The sequence below is a fragment of the Capricornis sumatraensis genome, chromosome 2 (assembly GCF_032405125.1).
Source record: "Capricornis sumatraensis isolate serow.1 chromosome 2, serow.2, whole genome shotgun sequence".
NCBI classification, from domain to species: domain Eukaryota; kingdom Metazoa; phylum Chordata; class Mammalia; order Artiodactyla; family Bovidae; genus Capricornis; species Capricornis sumatraensis.
The window spans coordinates 173,526,038-173,547,664 of NC_091070.1; the positions used below are offsets into that span (position 1 = coordinate 173,526,038).

Consider the following 21,627-nt stretch of genomic DNA (forward strand, 5'->3'; position numbering starts at 1 on the left):
TTTCTTCAGGGGAGAAAGTTCTTTATTCTGTATAGAATGATGGGGAGGACCTGGAGGGGAGTTTTAACTCCAGGCTATTTTGAGCCGTGTAGCTTTCCTTCAGTTAGCAACCATATTTTATCAAGGCATATTTTATTAAATTAATGTTTAATCACATCCAATAACCAAGTTCTACAGGAGAATCTGGAAAATGCCATGCTGAAAAAGTGAGGTGAAAGTCATTCAGTCGTGTCCAACTCTTTGTAACCCCATGCAGTCCATGAAATTCTCCAGGCCAGAATACTGGAGTGGCTAGCCTTTCCCTTCTTCAGGGGATTTTTCCAACCCAGGGATTGAACCCAGGTCTCCCACATTGTGGGCAGATTCTTTACCAGTTGAGCCAGAAGGGAATCCCAAGAGTACTGGAGTGGGTAGCCTATCCCTTCTCCAACGGATCTTCCTGACCCAGGAATCGAACTGGTGTCTCCTTCATTGCAGGCAGATTCTTTACCAACTGAGCTATCAGGGAATCTTTAATTTTTTAAATCCTGTGATTTTATTATATTGCCTTTATTCCTAAAAAAGCCTATTTTGTACATAAACTTTTCTGTTATTTGAATTCTATTTATTTAAACTATAGAGTGAAAGAGGAAATGGCAACCTACTCCAGTGTTCCTGCTTGGAGAATCCCTATGAAAAGAGGAGCCTGGTGGGCTACAGTCCATAGGGTCTCAAAGAGTCAGACATGACTGATGACTAATCATAAACTATAGAGTAGTGAGTTTCTTCTTCTCGTAAGATAATTATTTTTTCCAAAGGACTTATTGTATTCATTTATTCTGAGATTTACTAGGAAATGGTAAGTATTGAGAGCTGTCACATATTTTACAACAGTGTGAGTTTATTAGTAAAATCAAACCATAGACAGTTAAAGTGACAATATTAACATGAGAATTGTACTAAGTATAAAGCTATGTAGACAGAATGGTTTCAGTAAGAATATATTCAAGGGAATTTTGGACCTAAAAGTAATTAGATGAATGGGTATTATATGAAGAAATCATAAAAGTAATTTGTCTTTAGAGCAAGGGCATGTAGGTAACTATCATCAATGCCATTTCTAGTTGTACAACCAAAAGAAATAATGTGTTACAGGTTATAGACGTGATAGACAAATGATGATCTCTTTACTGTCCTTCAAATAATTGTTCAATCAACTTCTAAACTTTAAAATCAATGATCATTTGTTAAGTTTATACACTGTTTATCAGCATTAATATAATTATAACAAAGTCAAGTGTGAGGTTGGTAATATTTCAGCCATATGCAGGATGCTTTTCATATAAATATAAACATTTCTATTATTATATTTTGATTCATTCAAAGATAAGAGTGACATATAATAAACAGTATAGTAGATATAAGCAGATAACTTTGTATCAACTAATATTTTTTTTTTCCCATAGAATCCATATATAACTCAGAATGTGTTATTACTGTTCAGTTGCTATCAGGTTTCTCTGTCCAAGGGATTTCCCAGTCGAGAATACTGGAGTGAGTTACCACTTTCTTATCCATGGGATCTTCCCTGCAACATCGCAAGAGGATTCTTTACCACTGAACCACCAAGGGAGCCATAACCCAGAATAGTATTGCTTAAATTAATTTCAGTTTGTAAAGAAAGTATTTACAAAATATCGTTTGTCTTGGTACTATAAAATAAATTAATTATATAACACTATTGTTATATATGAGAGATTAGATATAAAACATTCTATAATATGGCAATAAATATCAATTTTATTAAGAACATAAAAGATGTTCAAACCATCCCTGTAATAGTTTATTATCTATGGCAGGAAGTCTAAGATAGACAAATTCTGTTTGCTTGGAGATAATCTTTCTCAATGATTTTATGGTCCTGGCAACAGTGCCTATACATTCAAGAAGAAGCTGTTGAATACCTGCTGCTAAGTGCAGATCTGAAAGCTACCCTCAAGGACATTGCAGTGTGAGAAAGCATGTAGTCAGACAACTTCAGCCACTATGATGAGGGCCGTATTAGAGGGAAAAAAGAGTACTCTGTGAGTATGAGGTTGGAGGACCTCATGTGTGCAGAAAAACCAGCTTTATTGCCAAGAGAACGCCATCCTTAGTCCTGACATTTGTGTTTATATGCATGTGTGAATTCAGCTGGTCATTATGACAGCATTCCTTCTCTGTAATGACAGGGATAGTTCTTTATGTGGTAGATTTGTGAAAGCTTATGAAACTACAAGTTCTTTGCAATTATGTATTTCAGGTGAAGCTAGTGGTAAAGAAACCACCTGCCAGTGCAGGAGACATAGGAGATGCAGGTTTGATCCCTGGGTGGGGGAAGATGCCCTGGAGGAGGGTATGGCAACCCACTGCAGTATGTTTGCCTGGAGAATCCCTATGGATGAAGGAGCCAGTAGGGCTACAGTCCATGTGGTCACAGAGTCAGATATAACTAAAGCTACTTAGGATTAAGTCGTACAGGAAATAATTATCTCTTGAAAGCTAACATTTATAATATAAAATTAAAATGTTTATGAAAAAATAATTTATTGTTGGCTGTGCTGGGTCTTTGTTGCTGCACACAGGCTTTCTCCAGTTTCAGCAAGCAGAGTCTACTCTTTTTTTAAGTGCACAGGTTTCATATTGCAGTGATTTCTCTAGTTGCAGAGCATAAGCTCTAGGCACACAGGCTTCAGTAGTTTCAGGATGAGGGCTCAGTAGTTGCCATTCCCAGGATATAGAGCATGGGCTCAGTAATGATGGTACATGAACTTAGTTGCTCTAAGGCATGTGGAATCTTCCCAGACCAGGGATTGAACTCATGTCCCCTGCATTTACAGGGAGATTCTTAACCACTGGACCACCAAGAAAGTCCAACTTTAAATATTTTTTTAAAAAATTCACAAAGTATGCAATTGTATGAACAATATACTTAATTTCTAGATTAACCACAATTATTGGTGTTTGAAATAACTCATTTTCAATGTACCCTTTTCCCCTGTAATATAATATACCTGGATACTTTCTCATAGGAAGGGGATTTAATAGTTGATACTAACCACTGATGTGTTTATAAGTAGATGTATTTCTTTTGTGAATTATATTCATGAGTGTCTTCATAATTCCTAGTATGAAACTTTTTGTTAAGGCTTTTTATACATTGCATAATTTATCACCATGTCAGATCCATGTGTATTATTTTGTTGGAGGAACAAAAACAATAACAGCAAAACGATCTTCTAAGCATATGGTAAGCCTGAGTCAGTTTTGCAAACGTTTTATAAAAATCAACAGGACAGAAATATATCTGGCTCCATAAATACTGAATTTGTCTTCCATCATTCTTGTGAATTATACCTTGCTTCTACAATATGCTCATCCTGTCTTCTGGTCCCCAATTAAATTACTGGAAAAGAATCTCAATATTTGACTACAATTAATAGCTTTAGAATTTTTATACATCACTGAATTTTTCAATAGTGTGATCAGAAAGATGCAAGATTTATTCCTCTCCATAGAATTATTCTTATTTTCATGCCCTTGGCTGTGCCTATTCACCTTGAATTCCCTCTTACAATTCCTTATACCCACTGCATTACTGCCTTCCTGACTGCTTGCCTCAATTGGCTTGTCTTATGTAGTCTTTTCTGACTGTTCCATGAGGGTACTTAGTCTCCATCATACACCTGACACAAAACATGGCCTCTCTTTTAAAACCTCTTCCCTTTATACTTTTTAAAATTGTGACTTTGTAAGTCTTAATAACATTAAAATATTTTAAATTTCAGAAATTGTAAATATTTTATATTTTTCTTTATCTTATTCATGGCCACAACTCTTTCCATATCATATTCATTGTTTTGTATAAGTGGAAAAACTTTCAAAATGTTTAGTTGATCTTTCATGCTTTTATATGTATCAATTCTGTACAGTTTTCATGTGAACACAGTTTTGATTATCACCTTATTTTTCTACCTGCATAGAAAAAAGAAAGGCAGAAAAGTTTATAAACAATGTGAATGATAATGAAAGGTCAATGTTCAGTAGTGATCTGTATAAGACTCTCTTTGGACATTGAACATTTGTGTCTTTAGAGATTAATCTTGACTTCAATTGTTGTTGGTTTTTTGATAAATTTGGTGACCAGCTGCCTACCACCAAGCTTGGCTTCCTGAGATAAGTTCCAGCCAAATGTGTTAATTTGGTCCTGTCCATTTTAGGCACCTAACCTATGAGCCATCTGCCATCCTGGATATAGGTATTGAGAAGAAAATTATTTCAAAGCACAACATGACAAAAGACAAAAAGACTTTGGAAGTATGATTTAGCCAAAAAAATGTTCATTCAATAAAGTTAAAAATCATTTTTTAAAGGAGAAAGGGCTCTGTGACCTTGCTGCAAAATTCGACATGATGTTATTGTTTGTAATATACCAGTTTTTTTTTTTTTTCAGAAAATTAGCTGTTCATTCTAAACACTAGCTTAGATTTTTCATTACAGTCTTTTATTAAATCTAAAATAAAATGAAATTACTTTCATCAAAAAATTACCTAAGACACCAAAGAGATTATGTATATTTGAGCTGTGTCTATATTTATCTTATTAGAAATTAAAATTGATAAATTAAAAAAATAACATCAATTCATTTATAAATAAAAAATGAATCCATTGCATATTAATATTGTATAAAAACATCATTATAAAACTATATATATACATATATTATTTTAATGAGATAAGTGGCTCTGTCTTACACTTTTATTACTTTTAATAACTATTGTCTGCCTTAGTAGAAGACAGCTGGATTCTCATTTTGAATCTACATTTAGTCTGTGATGATATTATATTTGATTGAGTATAGAAAGAAAATCTTGCCTTAACAAATACAGAGTTCATAAAGGATGACTACAGTAATAGTTTTTTCCCCAAAATGTTGATATTATTCTTTTATATTCCCCCAAAACTCAACAAGTAGTATTTTTAAATGATTAATTGCAATGTGAAATCTCAAACCATATCAGTCAAATTTTTCTACTCTATTACATTAAAATTCATTGGTTTAGCCTGTACTTTGACTATATACTTAACCATGCTTGCATTTGTAAGGTCATGCACTGGTCAGTTGGTTCAATTAGTCCGCAATTACATTAGAAAATATAAGAAAAATAATTATATTTATAATATTGCCACCAGTATAATCTAAGCATTGCTGTGTGAGCTAAAAAGCCCTCAGGATTATGATGACAGAATCAAGATGTCAGAAGTTTTAAGTTTTGCTGGTTTTCATCCTTATAACAAAAACTGTTGTAAGGACAGTGATTTATTTCCAACCAAATGTTTGCCAAAACCCTAACTCAGTATAATCTTGATTTTTGTCCATCGGTTATTCCTTTGAGTAAAAAATGATGTGCCATGAAAAATGTGACTAATTCAGCTTGCATCTCAAACAATCACACAAGTACTTTTTTGAGACAACCACTGTAATGTGAAATTCATAAAAAGTACTTTATACATACCTTCCATTTCATTTTCTTGACTATTGAAAACATGTATGCTTAAGGTTTTAGTATTGTTTTCAACCAAGTGATACACACCATGCCTCTGAGTTGATTATTGCTAAAATTCCAAGGGTTTTACCCACTGTTGCTTTTGCAATGTATTTGCAAATGTCAACATAATGAAAAAGGCAAGCAGTGTCTCATTATTCTTATAAACATAGGTTTTTAATGATAGAATAGTTGACATCGGGGGACCCCCAGGTGTCGTATGCTTCCCTCATGGCTCAGACGGTAAAGAATCTGCCTGTAATGCAGGAGACCCAGATTCAATCCTTGGGTCAGGAAGATGCCCTGGAGAAGGAAATGCCAACCCACTCCAGTATTCCTGCCTGGAGAATCCCGTGAAAAGAAGAGCCTGGCAGGCTACAGTCCACGGGGTCGCAAAGAATTGGACATGACTGAATGACTAAGCACACACAAGTGTTTGTAGACCAGTTTGAGAACTGCTGCACTAAAGAATAAAAATTAACCTTTTTTGTTACTCTAGGAACATCTTCCAAAATCTACTTTGTTCCTTCATCACCTAAAGTTTATTATATTAAAGTGAATAATGCCAAAAAATCAAATGCAACTCAATGAGTATTGTATTTCTGTTGTTTGATTAGTACAAGGAAATGTGCTGACATTATAATTGTTATAGCTACCATTTACTGAATACACACTATGTATCTGATATATAGATCCTGGTACTATAAAGTACATTGATTCCTTTTAATAGACCAAGTCCGTACTACTATTGTGCTTTCACAGGTATGCAAACTGATACAGACAGATTAAGAATTTGCTTTTAACTTCAGTCTGTGCTTTCTATATTTACTTAAAAAATGATTGAAAAAAAGGATTCCTTAGTCTCTTTTAATATTGAAGAAGTATATCTCCTCAAACCAGCCAGAAATAAAGATAAAGTTATCAAAAACTTTAGAAATTGCTACATTAATAATTGTGTTGTGGAGGAAGAGGTGATGAGTACTTAACTGTTTTGTTTGTTTGTTTTTGCTAATCTGCTATTTTTAACTGATGAATCACCCATTGTTTTTAAAATTCTGGCTGTATACTTTATCAAAATAAGACAGAGGTTGACTGCTTAATTTTATATCTTGCAATCATACATATCAGATTATTTTATAGTGGCATTGAATATGAAATAGCTAGCACTTTATTAGAATATAAACATTTAAAATAGCCTAACTAGAAAAATGCTTTAAATTATTACATCGTTTTCAAAAGAAAATAATGATATATTTCTCTTTGACACAAGATTACCTCAGGAGACTGGTATAGACTGTTATGAAAAAATATTTTCTCACTGCTTAATTAAACCATATTTCATAGGTAATGCTCTTTAACTATAATCTACTTTATTGTAATATTTCTATCAATCAAAAGATACCAATTCTTATCTTCCTAAAAGAGCTTTACTAGAAATTCTAAAGTCCTTCTACATAAAAATTATACAGGAAGAAAAAATATATGCATATTTCTGTGGAGAACCAAAAATGTGTAACTCTATTTCATTATTTGAATGAGTAACTTAAATGTAAAATTAAATACAATTCTATTTCTATTCAGAGAGTTAATAACAAATCTTATCACAATGTAACAGAAATATGTTGACATAAACTTGAAGTATACTTGTTCTGGTTTATCTGTATTTTTAAAGTTAAGATTACAGAGACTAATATTTGAAAATTTATATCAGTATTTCATAGTTTGCCAAGTTATATGTATATAATTATTTCCTTTTCATTCTATTGATAGTATCACTAAATACGCTGAATTCTTTAGTATAGATTGTAGTCCCACGTCACAGTTAGGGACTCTAGTTTATGAATAAAGAAGAGTAGAGATGTCAACTTTTTCCCAGATCATGCAAAATTATTCTTAAAATCAAATGGAATTATGTCTAGTTCCTTATAGTTCTATTTCTGTTCTTTTGTATTATTGAATCTCCAGATTTTACTCAACAGTAGAGTCGATAAAATTACTGAACGGTATTTTAATGAAGGGGATTCTTTGTTCACTTGTTCTGTTACGTATATTAGATCACGAGGATAAATATTTTTCTGAAATATAGGCATATATAAATTATTTTTTAAAAAGTTATTAGCTAAGTTTTCCAATAAATGTTTTTTCAATCCAAGAGATTTTGATTGGCAGTAATTCAGTAAATATTTTTCAAGAGATGAACATAGACACTGAACAGAATGGCATATCAAATATATTACATCTCAACATTTTCTCAACAATCACCTTTCCATACTATAAAATTAATATTTTGTTGAACTTGGATTCACATACTTGTAAAATATTGTTGAAGTGCTATACATAATATGTATATCATAATTTAATATAAAATGGATTCTTAATAAGCATAGTTTGCAATGATTTGGTTTTATAAAACTTTGTTAACTGTTTTTGATTGTTTTATCCACCAAAGTTTGTCTAATCTTAAATAACCTGCTTATCTGTTTCCATTTTTTTCTGTCTCAAAAAATGACTTCAATTTTTGTCTTAAGTAGAAAGACCAAAGACCTCTCTATGAGAGTGTACACAATACCCTCCTGGTCTTTACTACAGGTTCTATCTCTGCCCCAGTGTCCCCTTTTGTGGAATGATCTTATTCCAGATGGTTCATAGACACCGTGTTTGTCCATTTTTACCCCGATCCAATTTATATCTCCTTGAGTACTGACTCAATGGAGGTAACTTTAAGTGGACTCCAGGAGATTGTAAAGGACAGGGAGGGCTGGCTGCTGCAGTGCATGGGGTCGCAAAGAGTTGGACACAATTTAGAGACTGAACAGCAACAAATAAGTACTTTGAAGTGGAAAGACATCATGCATAATCAGGAAGAAGGACTAATGAGATACATGTATTGCGATCATCAAGCAAATAAAAGTAAGACAAACTCAGAAGCAATTTTTTTTAGGTTCTTTGCACCAGTGACAAAATAAAGAGAAGTCACTTTAAAACACCAGCTATTGTATTATGCCCTCTTGAATGAAAATGAAGCTAAGATATAATTTCATAAAATGTAACATGAATTCTTCTCTCTCTTTTAATGATTGTCTCAACTGTGAGGACTCAGCCTCTTTGATCTCTAACTCATTGCTCATCTTTGTGTACTGAAAAAAATATCAACTCATGGAGTGAGAACAAAATAAGATATCAAGGTTAGTTCATTGGAAGATGTGGACATTAAATAATTCAAGATAATAAATGTAGAAAGATAGCAAGTCATGTACATAGCAGCATCTAATTATGAGGCACTTTAACAGCCCATACAAAATTAGTATCACTGGGTACTTGTGTGCAGTGAAGTTTAGGATGCTGCCATTTCTTGAATAGTCAGTGTTCCTATTGGCTCAAATATTTTCATAAATTATTTGTGTTTTCTTCTTATGCCATGTTTTTCAGAAATAGGTTTGTGCCAAAACTCAAGTATAATCATCTGTTAACAATGTGTATTTGGTGCTTTTAAAAATAGCATTTCCCATACACACTCACAAAATTGCCTGACCTTCCTCCTCCACAGAATTAATCATGCCATCTGTGCTCACATTATATTTAATCATACTTCTGGTATAACATTTATCACATCACATTGCATTAGAATTAGTTTTATGTCTCTTTGTTTTTCCTATTAAACCATGTGTCCATGAGGCTAGAGATACCTCATTTGTTTCTGTGTCTCCACAAGCTCTAGCATCAGGTCTGGCACATAGTAGACATTCAGTAGGACAGCATCTGCATATTTTTGGAAAACCAACCCGGTAAATGACTGGAGTTTTTGTTTGTTTGTTTGTTTGTTTGTTAACAAAAATCACCTGTCACATCTCACTCCTGAGTATGAAACTTTGTTTAAAAATAACAAAGGATTGTGACTGTAAAGAATATTAGAAGATTAACACAATTCAAGTTGTGATTCCAATTTAATGCACATATACCTAGGCTTGAAGCTGCACCTCTAGTATTTGTCCAGTATTATGTTCAAGGCAACCTTTAAGTAGATGAAGGTCAGAGAGTCAGTCCCTCACTCTTCTGGCTCTTAAGAATCTTGCTATGTCAACCCAGTCTGGTTTTCTGATACCTGAAAATTCAAGTAGGGAATGACTGTAGAATGAGATCTTCTAATACCGATATGTGGGTTGGATGAGAAGATAAAATTAGAAGTACCTTGTCACTGTAAATTGAGCACCAGTATTTTATTCAAAAATAACTTTCAAACTACATATTAGCCTCAAAATTTATTGACTGTTTTTTCCTAAATAAAATCATTTATTTTTATTGTCTTTCTAATTCTGATCTTGTGTTAGAAAAATTCTACATTTGCAATATAATAGAGTTATTCATACTTCAAGCACTTAGCTATGACTGTCATCAAAACAATTTCATGTTTTCTTATTGTTTTATATTATATTCCACAAGAGCATATAATTTTATTTTTAAGCATTGTTATATGTCCCTGTGGTTCTGAAAACTTGACTAAATCTTCCATGACAAGTTGCAAAAGGGAGACTGAAAATATTTTTGGTGTTTCTCACAAATAAGAATCAATGACTATAACCTAGTAACATCTTTAATTCCATAGTATTTTATTCTCATTTGAAAGTAAATGTAAGACTCTTTATTGTTATGTATATATAATAGCTTTGAAGTAGAAGTGAAATCAGCTTATATGTATATACACATCACATAGCTCATTGACACTACTCTGATTATTTTTACATAGTTTTTTTTTTTTTTTCTGTCCTTTTAACACAAACTGGAACAATACTGGAAAGAAGTCAGCATGTAATTAGTCTGGATATATGAAAAACAGATTGTATTGTTTCACATGCTGTGAACTGTGAGCGAGCCACAGTTTGTAAAAGATAGCAAGAATCAACAGCTTTCCCCCCTTAAAATCTCAGCATTCTTGACTTTTCACACATCACTGCTTAGGGAGCTGAAAAACACAGAGGTTCTTCTACTGATATGATGACTATTGACTGAAATGGCTGGATTGGTTAGCATTTATTGGCTCATGTCTTATCTCTCTAAAGATTCTTTCATTCTTGAAATCAATTTTGATCTTATTTGGAGCTTATGTGCTGAAGAAAAAAAATGATGGGGGAGAAGGAAATGATGAATTTTTTTCTCCTCAGATGGAAAGTTTAGAAGATCTAAAGACCTTTACAAGGAACCTATTGAATGATCTTTATGATTATAGGCAAGAAAAACATTATGCAGTCATTTACATAATTCAAGTTGTCATAAAGGCATCACCATATAGCTTTGTTATATGCAGTCTTCGCCTTCTAGCATTTGTATTCTTATCTTAACATTTTCTCTGTATGACTCCCTAGTGAAATTAAGCCAGCCATATTAAGCTTGAGGGATTTGGTGATCATGACCATTACTATTTAATTTCTTATATTAGTCTATTAAAATCAGATGTTTCATTGAGATGAATTTAATCAAGTTTTAAGCATAAAATGGCTATTCAGGAAATACATATACTGCATTTAATTGATTTTTAGGTATTCCTCCCACCCCTCCCACATTTTAACGCCTTTAAAATAATGATGCTTCTTAAGATCCACCCTTGTGGTCAGTCAGGCAATAGTAATGGCATAGTTGTCCTTGCTTGTGTGTGGACAAACTTCATCTAAGCTATCCTTATTTTTGTCACTTCATTTGAGTTATGTGCAGTGTTAAGAGTACAAGGGTGTAGTTTAGTTACCATTTAAAATGTTTTCAAATATTGAACTAACAATGTTAAATTCAACAGTATTCTGTTCACAGAAGACATGAAAGAAAGAACAAAAGGTATAAATTTGATATTAGTGGAGTAATTAATGCATTTTTTTTTCAAAGCTGTAAGCAAGTACCTTATAGGACATAACAGAAGATACAATTGATTGAAGATGTGTTGTTGTTTCTGAAATATTTGTAACATAATTGTATGACATTTTCACACAAATCAAATGAAGGTAATAGACATTGGCAGATCTTTTGAACTAAATGAAAAAATAATTCAAATTTTATAGAGCTAATATTAACCATCATATATCAAATGTAACTATTTTAAGTCATTTTATACTAGCACATAGGGAGAATTTTTATCACTGGTAATGCATAAAGAAAGGGTCCATCTTACAATTATAGGAAACTTAGAATTACTGGAATATCGCTGGTGGGATATTGAGATAGTGAAGTGTCTGCCTACAATGTGGGAGACCCAGGTTCGATCCCTGGGTTGGGAAAATCCCCTGGAGAAGGAAATGGGAACCCACTCCAGTATTCTTGCCTGGAAAATCTCATTGATGGAGGATCCTGGCAGGCTACAGTCCATAGAGTCGCAAAGAGTCAGACACGACTGAATGACTTCACTTTAAAATAAAATAGACTCCAAACTCATTCTTTATTGAAAAATTGAAAGATTATAACACAAAATAATAATCTATCTTACATTATTATAAAAATCCTCAGTTGCCTTATCTTCCAAATATTTGGGGTGCTTTTTTTGACTCAAGAAAAACAGTTATTATTCTTATTTTTTGATTTGTTCTGTAGATCTTTTGGATTTTTTTTTCTATTTCTTCCCCACTCTATTGTAGTTGTTGATTTTATCGGCACTAAGAAATCCAGTTAAGCTTTTGAACTTTATTTTTTTTTTTCCCCCTTGGTCACATTTTTTCATCGTTGTCATAAACCTCTGCCCCTACATTGAGCTTTTGCAGTTCTGTGGAGTTTTCCTCTTTTTTTCCTTTTCTTTGGGGTGCTTTTTAATTTTTTAGTTTATATTGCATTTCTGTTTAAGCCTAGAGTAACAATGGCATTCGTCTCCTCTTCTTCCTGTTCTGGCCAGCAACCTCTCCAGATTTATCAAATTGTTTTCTAAGCTGGTATGATCTATTTAACTTTTTCTAATTGTTCTTCTAGTCAAAAATATGAAGTAGAAAAAAAAAAAGAGGAAAATCATAAGCTAGAAAACATATTTTTAAGAAAAATCAAATTGAGCATTCACTTCTATATCAGGAGTAGATTTGGCTACAAGTGATAGAAAGCACTAAATGACAGTTTTTAAAACAAGATGGCAACTGATTTCTGTCACACGTTAATTTCCAAAGGTAAATGGTTCACTGTTAGCATGGTGTTACTGAGTGTCACGGAACCAGGCTCTTTACACGTTGTTAGAGTTTACATCTTCTTTATCCCCAAAGAGACCTCATGGCCTACCGTCTCTCCAGTACCAGTATCACAGTATTGTTCTGATCATTGGGAAAGAGGACAGGAAAAGAAAAATCCATACATTCTCCCATTTTGCCAGACCGATTGTTCTTTCCATTTCTTCTACCTCCAATCTTTAGGACAGAAGTATGTATACCCCTGGCAATGCAGAAGGCTGAAAAATGTGACCTTTATTGTGGACAGTCAACTCAAAAGCCGAAGTGGTTTTTCACCTCAAGAAGCTGAGAACTGGTAGGGAAAGTTTCTGGCTCATTTCCCTACCAATCATAGAAGAGCTTTGAACAATCAAGAGCACAATGATGCATTATGGTCATTGAGAGAAATTTTTGTCTTATTTTGCTTAAAATGTTTGAGATAAATATTAATTTCCCATTGAAAGTGAAAGTCACTCAGTCGTATCTGACCCTTTGCAACCCCATGGACTGTAGTCTGCCAGGCTCCTCTGTCCATGGAATTCTCCAGGCAAGGATACTGGAGTGGGTAGCCATTCTCTTCTCCAGGGGATCTTCTTGACCCAGGATCAAACTGTGGTCTCCTACATTGAAGGCAGATTCTTAACTGTCTGAGCCACCAGGGAAGCTCCAGTTTGCCATTAGGGCTTAGTTTTTCCTATAATGTCTTAATGTTCATTTCATTTAATAAGCATTTATTAGTTATGAAGTCTGTGCTTGTTACTCAGGCACTTTTTTGAACAGTTCCGGGATTACTATTCAAATTGAATATCATACGAATGGTCCTGATGAAGTTGTACAGTACAGTGGTCCTAACACTTTACCAAAAAATGTAAATATAAATACTGAACTGAATTTTAACTAGTTTCATCAAAATCTGCTTTTGATATGAATAATCTAAATTGGCTCAATCTGTAGCTTTGGAAAAGCCTTATTTTGTCTTTTAGATCATAGACTCTTACCAAATGTAGAGGTGTCTTTTTCTGCTTTTAAGCAAAATATCTTAATTACTCCTTTGTTTTGATCTTTTATTCTTAGATCTATAAGTTGGACATATAAATACTTTTCCCTGTTGGTATATCACGTAGAAGATACTTTTTTCCTATAGATCAAAGTAGGGAAACTTTCAGCATTTAAAAGCTTATGTTGCAAAATGTTGGACCATGTGCTGACACTGTGCTACTGGGTTAAGTGGCAGGTTTATAGCCATATATATTTACCCAGTTTATGAGTAATTGCTTTTAAAAAGCTCATTTTTAAATATTTAATCACAGTCTACAAGAATCTACTTCTTTTGTCAAAGATACTGTAAAGTATCTAAAGTAAAATATAGTGTTTTGAAATCTAAAAGTAAAGTGATTAGAACTTCTGTTGATTAAGGTTTTATTTTCAATCATGCCATTTGCAAAATAAGATGGAATAAATTAAGGTGTTTTCCCTGGTGGCTCAGAGGTTAAAGCGTCTGCCTCCAATGCGGGAGACCCGGGTTCGATCCCTGGGTTGGGAAGATCCCCTGGAGAAGGAAATGGTAACCCACTCCAGTATTCTTGCCTGGAGAATCCCATGGATGGAGAAGGCTGGTAGGCTACAGTCCATGGGGTCGCAAAGAGTCCAACATGACTGAGCGACTTCACCCTCACCCCTCATGCAATTTTTTGCTTTTGCTTTTTTAATGCTAAAAAATAAGATTTTCTAATCTTTGACTAGCATTTTTAGTACTGTAATTACTAAAATTAATTTGAACACTTATTCCTTTGTCTCACCACCATATTTTGAGAGCAAGAGAAATAAAACATTGACTGTTGGTAGAACAAAAAGGACTTATATTACATAGCTTTTTGCACTTTCCTCAATTCTGTGACTGAGGTAATATCTCTAAAATTTTCAGATGATTTTAACTATATAATCTAAGGAAATGTTATAATATTCTACTGATATAGAAATTTGAAGCTAAATTCTTTGTTTAATTGTCCTGAAATACATGTTGTCTAAAATCTACTTGCCACTACTATATGGAACACAGGGAAAGAAGAAAAGGATATTAAAATTTTAATTTTAGTCTCAATTATTAAAATGACTTCTTGTGAGACTATGTCTTATTATCTCAATTTGCCAGAAATTCTTTTATTATAGTTACACTTATGTCATTTTCTCTCCTTCAGTGATTATTTTTGTAAGTACAAAATTGCATTTTCTCCATAATTTTCACAAAGAAATAGTATCTCAGCATGTATTAAGGCAAAAATAAATAAATGTTAAAATGAAGTTCAAACTTGAAACAAATAGAGCATTATTAAGAATTTCCTGTTTTACTCTTGTGCTTAGTTGCTCAGTCTTGTCCAACTCTTTGCAACCCCATGGACTATATAGCCCACCAGGCTCCTCTGTCCATGGGGATTTTCCAGGCAAGAACACTAGAGTGGGTTGCCATGCCCTTCTCGAGGGGATCTTCACAACCCAGGGATTGAACTCAGGTCTCCCACATTGCAGGCAGATTCTTTACCAACTGAGCCACCAGGGAAGCCTTAACCTTTTCCAAATACTTTCTTCATTGACTTAACATCATTTTTTTTTAATTGTAAATTTTTAGTGCTCTTCCCTGGTGGCTCAGATGGTAAAGAATCTGCTTGCAAAGCAGGAGACCTGGGTCGATTCCTGGGTCAGGAAGATCTCCTGGAGAAGGGAATGGCTAGCCAGTCCACTATGCTTGCCTGGAGAATCCCATGAACAGAGGAGCCTGGTGGGCTTTTTGTGTCCATGGGGTCACAAAAAGTCAGACATGACTGAGTAACTAAGCACAGGCGTGCATTGCTCCATCCAACTTAACTCATTTGGAGGAAGAAGGAGGCAGGGAGTTGGTGAACCAGAGTGAGGAAGAAGACAGATTTCCTGAAAGCTAATATTAGAAATATCTTTGGGTTATGCCTGTGTAACTGCTCTCAGTTTTCCTTCAACTTGAATCACCACCATCACAACAGCAGAGAGAAAAATTACCCTTGGTTTTGATTTTTAAGACGCAGTATATACCACCTTAGAATTATTGCTCACATTAAGATATGCATTGTTTCTCAGTCTATAGATGAAAGACTCCAGTCATGGCTAATTCTTTTTGTATTTCTAGGAATTTCATATTGAATATGATCCCTGGATATCATGATGCATTTCTGCCACCCCCCAAAAAAGATCACTGTCTATATCATATAGGGCTTTTCAGAAATATACCATAAAATACTTCAGTTCTTTTCATGCTTTTATAAAAATTACCTCTTTTTTCTCTCCAAGTTTTAAATTTTATGAGGTTTTTTTTTTGGGGGGGGAGGTGATCAGGTTGCTAGTTTAAAAATGAACAAATTACATTGCATAACACAAATTTTTATTACATCCTAGAAGACTAATTTTAATTAAAATTAGCATAGGTGTTTAAAAGAATTTATGCTTGGCAACTAAAAAAGTAGAAGCAGTTTAAATTTACCACTCCCTAGGAAAATAATTTATCTGATCTGTGTACTGGAAACTAGGACTTGGTAAAATTTGCAGTTATTAGGAAATGTTGAATAAGCACGAGGAACAGTAACTCTTCACCCTCAAAGTGATATACTGATTTTTCTAAAGTACTTTGGTGATGGTTGTATGGTATGTCACGATTATGAGCCTCCTTCAATAAAGCCATTATTGACTGCACTAAAGACTTTGTCTGTGTGGATCACAACAAACTGGAAAATTCTTTAAGAGATGGGAATACCAGACCACCTTACCGGTATCCTGAGAAATCTGAATACAGGACAAGAAGCAACGGTTAGAATCAGCTGGTTCAAAATTGGGAAAGGAGTACATCAAGTAAGTATACTATCTGCTTCTTTAATTTCTATGCAGAGAGCATCATGTGAAATGCTGGGCCGAATGACCCACAAGCTGGAATCAAGATTTCTGGGAGAAATATCAACAACCTCAGATATGCAATTGATATCACTCTAATGGCTGAAAGTTGTGAGGAACTAAAAAGCCTCTTGATGAAGGTTAGAGAGGAGAGTGAAAAAGCTAGCTTAAAATTCAGCATTCAAAAAATGAACATGATGGCATCCAGTCCCATCACTTCATGGCAAATATATGAGGAAAAAATGGAAACAGTGACAGATTTTACTTTTTTGGGCTCCAGAATCACTGTGGAAGGTGACTGCAGCCAGGAAATTAAAATACACTTGCTCCTTGGAAGAAAAACTATGACAAACCTAGACAACATATTAAAAAGCGGAGCCATCACTTTGTCTATAAAGGCCCATATAGTCAAAGCTGTGGTTTTTCCAAAAGTGATAATTAAGAGTTGAACCATAAAAAACAAACAAACAAACAAAAAACTAAATGCTAAAAAGTTGAGGCTTTCTAATTGTGGTGCTGGGGAAGACTCTTAAGAGTCCCTTGGAGAGCAAAGAGATCAAACCACAAACTCGACTCTGAAGATTTATTGTAAGGATTGATGATAAAGCTCCAGCTCCAGTATTTTGTCCACTGATGCAAAGAACCGACTCTGATGCTGGGAAAGGAGAAAGTAGAAGACCATCAGTGAAAACCCTGATGCTGGGAGAGATTGAAGGCAGGAGGAGAAAGGGCCACAGAGGATGAGGATGGCATCACTGACTCAATGGATGTAAGTTTAAGCAAACTCTTGGAGATAGTGAAAGACAGTGAAGCCTGGAATTCTCCAGTTCATGGGATCTCAAAGAGTCGGACATGACTTAGTGACTGAACAACCTATTACAGTGGGTGAATATGGGTATTGAGTAACGTGCTATGTGGTTATCCTTGATAAATCTCTGTGCCTCATTGTCATGATGAGACTGCGATATGATTGACAGAAAGGTGCCAACAGATATATGCATGAGAGAGGAGTCCTTTTATTAAGATCAAATGTACTGTGCATGCACAGTGTGTCTGTGGCTCTCATGCCATACAACAGATTATGTAGCAGCCATTGTCCTTGTTTGGGCCCCATAGCATGGCCTTTCATGACGTCAATGAAGATTCTGTTAAACATGAAGATCAAATTAGAAACTTTGAGAACCTCTTCTTTTGCCATTCACATGACATATAGTTACAAAACCAGGATCTTCAGAAAAACAGGGATAAACAAAGAAAATTTCAAAAAAGCCCTGTTTGAAAGGCACAGTGAGCTTCCCCCAAATCCTGACCAGAACTTCATGTTTATCAGAAGCTTTTATGATACCAGTAGCCTACTTTGTGCTGAAGAAGACTGTCTTTACTGTGAGGTTGTGGAACATGGTTCATTTCCCTGTGTACTATTCCTTTGGGAAGTCAAATGTATATGATGTGCCTGGTTGCAGACTAGTTCAAAGTCATATAATTGTGTTTCATGTTTTTGAGAGAACCAGCTTGTGAATCTTGGCAACTTCTCAGAACATGTTCCCTCTGAACTTGGACTCGAACAGGAAATACTTCCTGATAAAAATTTCACTTCTCTGGATTCTCAAAATTAGATATCACATATTTAATTAGAACAGCATGCTACCACTAAAATAAAAACTTCTCATTAGTTTCATCCTGTGGTTTAGTACTTTTTATGAAACAAGCTGACGGAAATATCAGCCCTCTTCCCTTTATCATTCTGATATATATATTTACAAAGGAGAGCAAGACTTGTAGCTCTATAACATTTATCCTCTTCTAGGAAAGAAATAGGCCCCTGTTTTCATACATATGGATAAATTATGAGAGAGATAAACATTTGGACAAATATTAATGCCACTTATTATGTTCGAATAGTTTCTGCTGTAATTTTGGGATGGATTGCATTTCCTGGTGATTTTAATGGATTTTCCAGTTTTATACTCTTCAAATATTTATAAGAATATTAAAAAGTTTACTTTATATATTATTTTTATGTTATATAAGGATTTTATTAATTGAATTAAAGTAATGAAACACTACCCTAGACCAATAGCATCCATACATTTTGTATCTTCCCTAGATTTTGTATTTCCTGAGGATGACTTTATATTATGATGGTAAACTCTGGGAGGTGATGTATAGGGCTAAGTCGCAAAGAGTTAAAATGCTGTATTGCAGATGTTTTTAGGGTTATAATTTGACCTGGGGTACATCCGTATGTTATTAAAAATGAACTTTTTAACAAAGTATGCCTATAATCTTCTATAACAAAGAATACAGTATCATCTAGAAATAAAGGAGTATAACATGAAAAAAATCATGTCCCTGATACTAAGTTAGAAAGATAATTAAATTATAATTCTGGCCTTAAAATGTATTTTTTATTTTGTAAGGATTTTATGTGTGTAGTTCTTTCCTGCCCAATAATTTTAGCAATATGGGTGCTTAGAAGAAATACCAGAATAATGTAGTTCCTGTATATTCCATTTTGAGTCACAAGGACACCAACACTAAAGTGATATTAAGAAGTGTGTGCCTGTTTGATACTTGCTGTTATATTATGCTGGATTGGTTATCAGATTTTTTAATATACCAAACTTTCTTGATTATTCTGTATGAAATAATCTGTATTGCAAAGATAGACAAAATTCCTATATTTTTAAATTATAATTCATCCTAATATAAGATTATCTTGGTGACACAGACAAACCAAAAGCTCTACATATTCAACTGCCTGAAAAATCAGACAAGAATGAAAATTATTTTGTCTGATGGAGATGTTTGCTTCTTTTATTTTAGGCACAAAAAGTTTACGTATATACTTAGTGAATGATCCCATCGCTTACTTGTTCTGTAATATGACTTTATAAAAGTGTTTGTCTCTCTTCACAGAGGTCAAAAACCATAACCTAGAAATTGATGTTCTTTTACATGAAAAATGTGTTAAATATTGCTGACGTACTGAATAGAAATAATAAACAAGAGAGACAAAATCATCAGTAACTTTATACATGGAAAAAAATATCAGGAATTTAAACCGAGGGGGAAACTATCCTAGCGTTCAATACTAGTCTACCCAGGCATTTATGAAAAAAAAAATCTAGGTTTGATAAATCCTATAATTCCCAGGTGGCACAAGTGTAAAGATTTTGCCTGCCAATTCAGAAGATGTGAGAGATGTGAGTTCTATCCATGGATTGGGAAGATCCCCTGGAGGAAGAAATGGCAACATACTACAGTATTCTTGCCTGGAGAATCCATGGACAGAGGAGCCTGGTGGGCTACAGTCCATGGGGTCGCAACAACTTGGACTGAAATGACTTAGTACACACAGGCATAATTCATAAACTGTAACCTGAGAAGTCAAAGTAATAGCTAAAAGGAAAAAACCCACCATTCTAATTTGGCATTACCTAATTTGATTTAATAGTGGTAATGCATAGAATATTTGAAACTTAATTAGTATTTTAGTTGCATAAGTGAAATATTATTCTTCTTACTGAATCATTGCTAAGCATATGTCTCATAAAGACATGTGCATATGCCCTCCTAGACTGTAATTTACATTTTTAATATTTATAATTTGCAATTAACACTATCATTTGCTTTTTATTTAGGAAAGTATACTGAATCAGCACTCTTAAAATTTTAAGAAAAAAATCCATATTTTGTAATGTTCTTCCTAGAGTATATTATACTGTGATGTATTTTACTGTCTGCCAAAACTGCTCTCTTTTAAAGCAGAAGATAAATTGTTCTTTATCTCTGAGCAGTGCCTTTTCACCATAGCCAGTGGGATTCAATACCACTGATTCTTTTTACAATCTTGGTTTAGAAAATTAAAGAAACTCAAGTAGCACTGCTGCAATCCATTCATGGCTAATACATCTTGTCTCGCATGACTGAGGACAAGTGCCCTCCAGATTAAATTTTGCTGCTCAGCACCCTGCATTTTCATAAAATATAGTCCTTACATAGCTCCATGAATATCCCAAGCATGTGGTTTAATTTAAACTAACATGCTTGAGTCACCCATTTAAATAAAATGTTTGTAGTGTTCCAAAACTATTTTATAAATGAATCTTCTCAAAATACAATAAGCAAACACTATAATTTCAAATGAGATAAAACAATAACTATATTCAGTAATAAACAGGAAGATCTCCAGGAAGGATTACCTGAGTTACTGAAGGGAGTAGGTGTTTCTTCCTGAATGTCGATCTGTGGAAGGGGAAAGTGGTACTGCCAGCTAATGCTGCAAGTCATTTTAAGTACTGGACCAACACACCCTGATTTCTTATCTTCTGTGGCTATGCAGCAGAATTAGTTGAGATGAATGGCCTAAAAAAGTTATCCTTTCCTGCAAGGCTCTATTTAGGTTGTACGCTGCCCCATTTTCAATTTCAGTTTAAAGCTAGGCTTTGATATGTACTTTGATAAAGTATATTCATAAATTGATCATACATATGTGATTTCCATAAGGATAAATAAGAGAAAAAGGAATTCAAGGATCTGTAAAGAAAAAAAGTCCCCACTAGCGAGTTACTTATTGTGATGTATACATATGCCAAATGGATGTTTTTTATTATGAAATATACATCCTGAAGTCTAAGCATGCATGCTAGATTTTTGTGTGCTTATTAAAACAAAGCAGTCGAAGTAAACTTTGATCTGTAACTTTCTCTTCTGTGTGTATGTGTTTCTGGTTTTAATGTAATCAGTCAGATAATGCCTCACAATTGTAAATATTAACTTCACTTTAGAAATTATTCATGAAAATTTTGACCACATAAGAATGATGACAGGATCAATATGAACCAACATTTTAAGAAGAGAGGACCAGTTCACACTCTAATGATCTGTGTGTACATACTTACTAATGTTCTATAAATCTTTTGGAGGGATAGATTATTAGGAGAATATTATGCATACTGGACCTTGTATGAGTATTGGAAATTTTA

The 21,627-nt window shown here is 33.9% G+C and overlaps 1 protein-coding gene and 1 non-coding gene across 2 annotated transcripts in view; both read left to right on the forward strand.

Annotated features, from left to right (window-relative positions):
* Positions 1–21,627, forward strand: part of NEGR1 (neuronal growth regulator 1) — a 988,401-nt gene that overhangs the window by 68,040 nt on the left and 898,734 nt on the right. The window lies entirely within an intron of this gene.
* TRNAW-CCA (transfer RNA tryptophan (anticodon CCA)) lies at positions 14,199–14,270 on the forward strand. Its single transcript has one exon. It is a non-coding gene; the product is annotated as a tRNA-Trp (tRNA).